This window comes from Pongo abelii, chromosome 18 (genome assembly GCF_028885655.2).
Source record: "Pongo abelii isolate AG06213 chromosome 18, NHGRI_mPonAbe1-v2.0_pri, whole genome shotgun sequence".
Classification (NCBI taxonomy): domain Eukaryota; kingdom Metazoa; phylum Chordata; class Mammalia; order Primates; family Hominidae; genus Pongo; species Pongo abelii.
The window spans coordinates 31,728,547-31,735,296 of NC_072003.2; the positions used below are offsets into that span (position 1 = coordinate 31,728,547).

General features: G+C 47.3%; 1 non-coding gene across 1 annotated transcript; it reads left to right on the forward strand.

The window, feature by feature from the left end:
• The first annotated feature begins 1,720 nt into the window (after nucleotides 1-1,720).
• Nucleotides 1,721-1,824, forward strand: LOC112129489 (small nucleolar RNA U13). Its single transcript, XR_002911885.1, has one exon. It is a non-coding gene; the product is annotated as a small nucleolar RNA U13 (small nucleolar RNA).
• Nucleotides 1,825-6,750: the final 4,926 nt, after the last annotated feature.

Genomic DNA, 6,750 nt, shown 5'->3' on the forward strand with positions numbered 1-6,750 from the left:
TTTTCTGATTGGTGAACTCGGTTCTCCAGAGCACAGAAGTAGCACTTCCTTCCCCTGGTCCCTGGAGAGTAAGGTCTTGTTCACATCTGTGCATGGGGCTCAGATCAGGGCCTGGTACAGAGAAAGTGCACAATACATGGGTGTTTAAGTCTGGGCATGGTGCCTCATATCTGTAATCCTAGCACTTTGGGAGGCCAATGTGGGAGGATCACTTGAGCCCAGGAATTCAAGACCAGCCTGGGCAACAAAGCAAGACCCCAATCTCTACCAAAAAATAGAAAAATTAGCCAGGTGTGGTGGCACATTCCAGCTACCCGGGAGGCTGAGGTGAGAGGATTGCTTGAGCTGGGAGGCTTCAGTGAGCTGTGCTCGTACCACTGCACACCAGCCTGGGAGACACAGTGAGACCCTGTCTCAAAAAATATAAGAAAATAAAAGTCTAAAAAATAAATGGGGGCTGGGCGTGGTGGCTCATGCCTGTAATCCCAGCACTCTGGGAGGCCAAGGCGGGCAGATCACCTGAAATCAGGAGTTCAAGACCAGCCTGGCCAACATAGTGAAACTCTGTCTCTACCAAAAATACAAAAATTAGCCGGGCATGGTGGCGGGTGCCTGTAATCCCAGCTACTTGGGAGGCTGAGGCAGAAGAATTGCTTGAACCCAGGGGCAGAGGTTGCAGTGAGCCAAGATTGTGCCACTGCACTCCAGCTTGGGTGACAAAGTGAGACTCTGTCTCAATTAAAAAAAAATAGAATAGCCGGGCGTGGTGGCTCACGCCTGTAATCCCAGCACTTTGGGAGGCCAAGGCGGGCGGATCAACTGAGGTCAGGAGTTCAAGACCAGCCTGGCCAGCATGGCGAAATCCCATCTCTACTAAAAGTACCAAAATTAGCCAGGTGTTGGGGTGGGCGCCTGTAATCCCAGCTACTCAGGAAGAGGAGGCGGGAGAATCACTTGAACCCAGGAGACGGAGGTTGCAGTGAGCTGAGATTGTGCCCCTACACTCCAGCCTGGGTGACAAGAGCAAGACTCCGTCTCAAAAAAATAAAATAAAATAAATAAATAAAATAAAATAACAAATGGGTGTTTAAATGAATGATGTTCATGGAATCTCTCCCCAGTGCTTTGCTTTCCACAAAGGTCTGCATGGAAGTCTCAATAAATTGTGGTTGAATGCTTGACACTTAGTAACTGTGACGAAAACAGAATTCACCTTTCATCACCTGGCCAGCAAATGCTTTGCTTGTCTTCTTCTTCTTATTATTATTTATTTTTTATTTTTTTTTTGAGATGGAGTCTTGCTCTGTCGCCCAGGCTGGAGTGCAGAGGCGCGATCTCGGCTCACTGCAAGCTCCACCTCCCAGGTTCACACCATTCTCCTGCCTCAGCCTCCCGAGTAGCTGGGACTACAGGTGCCCGCCACCATGCCCGGCTAATTTTTTTTTTGTATTTTTAGTAGAGATGGGGTTTCACCGTGTTAGCCAGGACGGTCTCGATCTCCTGACCTAGTGATCCACCCACATCGGCCTCCCAAAGTGCTGGGATTACAGGCATGAGCCACTGCACCCGGCCTGTAGAGACAGGGTTTCACCATGTTGGCCAGTATGGTCTCGAACTCCTGACCTCAGGTGATCCACCTGCCTCGGCCTCCCAAAGTGCTGGGATTACAGGAGTGAGCCACCGGGCCTGGCCAACATGTCTTTCAAATAATTAAAGCCACATCTTTTTGTAGTTCATAAACGTGATGACTGGGTTTTCATGCTCATGTGTGAGCTGCACCTCCTTCAAATCTTGTTTTGACATTGACACATTATCTGCCTGATGTAAAAATAATGAAATCCAATATACTAAGATCAGGAGATTTCACAATAAAATCCCAATTTCTGTTTCTTTTAAAAAATCAGGCCAGCCATGATGGCTTATGCCTGGAATTCCAGCACTTTGGGAGGCCCAGGCAGAAGGATCACTTGATCCTGGAAGTTCAAGATCAGCATGGTCAACACAGGGAAACCTGGTCTCAATTTAAAAATTAGCTGGGCATGGCACTTCGGGAGACTGAGGCAGGTGGATCACCCGAGATCAGGAGTTTGAGACCAGCTTGGCCAAAATGGTGAAACCTCATCTCTGTATTTAAAAAAAAAAAAAATTAGCCAGTTGTGGAAATGAGCGCCTGTAATCCCAGCTACTCGAGAGGCTGACGCAGGAGAATCACTGGAACCCGGGAAGTGGAGGTTGCAGTGAGCCAAGATTTCACCATTGCATTTGAGCCTGGGCAACAGAGTGAGACTCTGTCTCAAAACAAACAAACAAACAAACAAAAACATTAGCCATAGCCCCAGCTATCTGGAGGCTGAGATGGAGGCCGAGAATCCAGTTCATTCATTCAAGGCTGCAGTGAGCTATCATTGCACTCCAGCCAGGGTGACAGAGCAAGACCCTGTCTCAAAATAAAATAAATATTTTGGGAGGCCAAAGTGGGCAGATCACCTGAGGTCAGGAGTTCGAGACCAGCCAGGTCAACATGGCGAAACCCCATCTCTACTAATAAAATACAAAAATTAGCCGGGCATGGTGGTGTGTGCCTATAATCCCAGCTACCCAGGAGGCTGAGGCAGGAGAATCACTTGATCCCAGGAGGCAGAGGTTGCAGTGAGCCGAGATTGCGCCACCGCACTCCAGCCTGGGCAACAAGAGCAAAACCCCATCTCAAATAAATAAATAAATAGAAATAAATAAATAAAATGGTTACTTTATGTTATTTCACCTCAATAATTTTAAGTAAAATAAAATTAGATAACTGATAGCCAGGCATGGTGGTGGACGCCTGTAATCCCAGCTACTCAGGAGGCTGAGGCAGGAGAATCGTTTGAATCCGAGGCAGAGGCTGCAGTGAGCCAAGATCATGCCACCGCACTCCAGCCTGGGCGACAGAGCAAGACTCCATCTCAAAAAAAAAAAAAAAAAAATTAGGTAACTGATTAGAAGGTACTGAAGTTTGCCATCCTTTGGAAACGATCCTTTTCATTAGAAAGATGAGGATCCTGAGGCCCTACAAGGCAAGTGTCAGGTCAGTGGAAGAGACTGAAAGGGAAGTTTGGTTCCCACCCAGGCAGCACAGTCGCTGCCTCCTCTCCCCTTTACTTAGGCTATGAACTCAGGTGTGATACAGACCACAACCCGTTCACCATAGGTTACACCCCACATCTTCTGGCTCAGACCCTGGCACTTGAACTGTCAGCCTCCAAGTAGCTGGGACAATAGGCCAGCTCAACAAATGCCCCCTGCTCATTAAATTTTTTTTTTTTTGTAGAGTTGGGGTCTTGCTATGTTGCCCAGGGTGGTCTCAAATACCTCATCTCAAGCAACTCTCGCCTTGGCCTCCCAAAGTGCTGGGATTACAGGCATGAGCCACTGTACACAGTCTTGATGTATTACCTTTTTAATTTTTAAAAAATTTTTATAAAGACGGGTGTCACCATGTTGTCCATGCTGGTCTCAAACTCCTGGGCTCAGGCAATCCTCCCGACTTGGCCTCCCAAAGTGCTGGGATTACTGGTGTGAGCCGTGCCTGGCTTGCTTTTTTTTTGTTTGTTTTTGAGATGGAGTCTCACTGTTGCTCAGGCTGCAGTGCAGTGGCGCAATCTCGGCTCACTGCAACCTCTGCCTCCTGAGTTCAAGGGATTCTCCCGTCTCAGCCTCCCGAGTAGCTGGGATTACAGGTGTGTGCCACCACACCTGGCTTATTTTTCTATTTTCAGTAGAGATGGGGTTTCACCATGTTGCCCAGGATGGTCTTGATCTCTTGACCTCGTGATCCACCTGCCTACGTCTCGCTTTTTTAATTAAAAAAAATTTTTTTTAAGTACTTTTTTTCTTTTGAGACAGAGTCTCACTCTGTCACCCAGGCTGGAGTGCAATGGCACGATCATGGCTCACTGCAACCTCTGCCTCTTGGGTTCAAGCAATTCTCCTGTCTTAGCCTCCCAAGTAGCTTGGATTACAGGCATGCACCCTATCCCTGGCTAATTTTTGTATTTTTAGTAGAGATGGGGTTTCACCGTGTTGGCCAGGCTGGTCTCGAACTCCTGACTTTGTGATCCACCTGCCTGCCTCAGCCTCCCAAAGTGCTGGGATTACAGGCATGGGCCACCATGCCCAGCCTAAAGTACTTTTCATTAGAGACAGTACTTTATTCAAACTGCTTCTCTTCTCGTGTTTTTGTGTCTTGAGACAGTTTGTCTGTCACCCAGGTTGGAATGCAGTGGTGTGATGACAGCTCACTGAAGCCTTGACCTTCCAGGCTCAGGTGATCCTCCCACCTCAGTCTTCTCAGTTGCTGGGACTATAGGTGTGTGCCACCACGCCTGGTGGATGTATGACTGTTTATGAAGGAACGTCTGTTAATTGTAAATTTCCTCCAAAACCACCCTGTTGTTGCAGAAATGACAGGCTGTGAGCACTGTAGCCACCTATACATTCCTTCCAGAGCACTATGCTTTTGCTCCAAGACATAAGCGGTAGGTCTTGGGGCTGCGGTGTGGAGATCTGTCATGGCGCAGCCCAAGACCATGCTTTTGTGTGTAAGTTCCTTAATAAATCACCCAAAACTGACAAACTGGATTTGTCTGCCTCCTTTTTTTTGGCTCCTTTGGCATGAGGGTCACTTGGCATATATGGCCCTTTCATGGAATGCACAGCAACTCCAACAAAGAGAGATGATTCTTTCACAGATGAAGCTGCTGAAGCTTGGAGAAACGAGATTGTCCCAAGGGTGGCAGCTCCTAAGGGAAGGGCTGGAATTTGAACCCAGGCGTCTTGACTTGAGCCTTGTCCTTTTGGCCCCTATGCCCTCCCACCTCCCAACGCAGGGGATTAGCTAAAATTTAGGAAAGCAGCTCATGTTATGTAAAGGGAGGGGAGGCCAGGCATGGTGGCTCACGCCTGTAATCCCAGCACTTTGGGATGCTGAGGCGGGCAGATCACTTGAGGCCAGGAGTTCAAGACCAGTCTGGCCAACATAGTGAAAACCTGTCTCTACTAAAAATATAAAAATTAGCCGGGTGTGGTGGCGAGTGTCTGTAGTCCCAGCTACTCGGGAGGCTGAAGTTGCAGTGAGCTGAGATTGCACCACTGAACTCCAACCTGGGTGACAGGGCAAGACTCTGTCTATAAAATAAATTAATTAAAAAAAAATAAAATTTCGGAAAGCAGCTCACGTTATGTAAAGGGACAGGAAACAGCAACAGATGACATATATATAGGATGATTCCAGCCTAGTAATAAATATACACACACCAGAAAGAGAGGCATTAAAATGTTAACAGTAGTTAACAGCCTGGGCGACAGAGTGAGACCCTGTCTCCAAAAACAAAAAAAAAAGTTGTTAAGAAGAAAAGGAGTGACTATCCATGTGTGGCCCACAAAGCTTAAAATATATACTATTTAGCCCTGGGCAGAAAAGGGTTTGACAATGCTGTTCAAAGGTCACCATTGGTAGATTGGAAACTGAAAAAGGTATATACCCTGGCATTGGACAACACAATGGCTGTGCCTCCTGCCAAAGAATGCTGAACTGGCCAAGTAAGGTACTTGACAGCCCAGCCCTGAAATGCATAAGTTCTCCAACATTTTCATCACTGCTCCTCCCTGGCTTTTCACCTCTGGCCACTCCATCCTCTGGCTTCCCTTCCACCAAGCACTCGCACGTTGATTCCAGTCCCTAGCCCTCTCCTCTAGGCTGCCCCCTCTGGAAATGTAAGCAGCACCAGGTATAAGAGCCAAGCACAGGCTGCCTTGACGTGCACCTAACCCCCTTACTTCCCCATTGTGTGGAAGGTAAATCACTTCTCTTTGGGTCTGTTTTCCCATCTACAAATTGGGAATGACAATAGGGTTATTCTGCGATTAAGTGAGATAAGGTACCTAAAGCACGCAGCATGGAAGCGGTCAACATGCTGGCTCTGATGTCAGCCATGACCAGACTTCGGACAACTATAAGTCATTCACTTCAAAACCTTTCTCTCTGTTCTTTCTCTTCTGTGACAGACTAATACATGTGCTCCTTCCCTTCATTTAGAAACAAAATGACCCAAATTTAAATGAACATGTAACTATCCAGCTAGAGGCATGTTAGTCTCGCATATAGGGTGGTAAGAAGGTGAGACTAAGTTCTGGCCAATGGGATCAGCATAATTTCCAGGCCCTGTATTTCCACTTCCTTTTGCATGGGCTTGAACAAGGACTTGGGGCTGGTGAGCCGCTTTAACCACACAGATGACGACCTCGGGGATGCAGGAGCAACATGACAGCGCGGCCCTGGGTCCCTAGATGATTTTGCGTAACGGTTGTTGTCTAACCCTAACCCTGGACCACTCACCTCTGAACTGTCACATGAGAAATAAGCTATTTTGCTGAGTCACTGTTTGGGGCTCCTTGTGACAGAAGCTGAGCCTACAGTCTAGTTAGTGCGTGTCAGAAGGCTTCTCTTCAACTTCAGTATCAGTCCGCCCTCCATATGTGCTGTTCTTGTACTTCTGAACACAAAAAATATTCCAGCTATTTCTTGAAAACAGTCATATTTGTTTACCCTCCAGTCAGGAGAATGTGTCATTCTTGACTCCTTCCACTCCTGAATCCACTGGTCACAGTAGCTTCACAGTTTTTCACATCTGCACCTCTTTAATCCTCCCCCACCTCTGACCCCAGGCACCCTGACTTCAGATGGTTTGTTTTTTTTTTTTTTGCTTCATG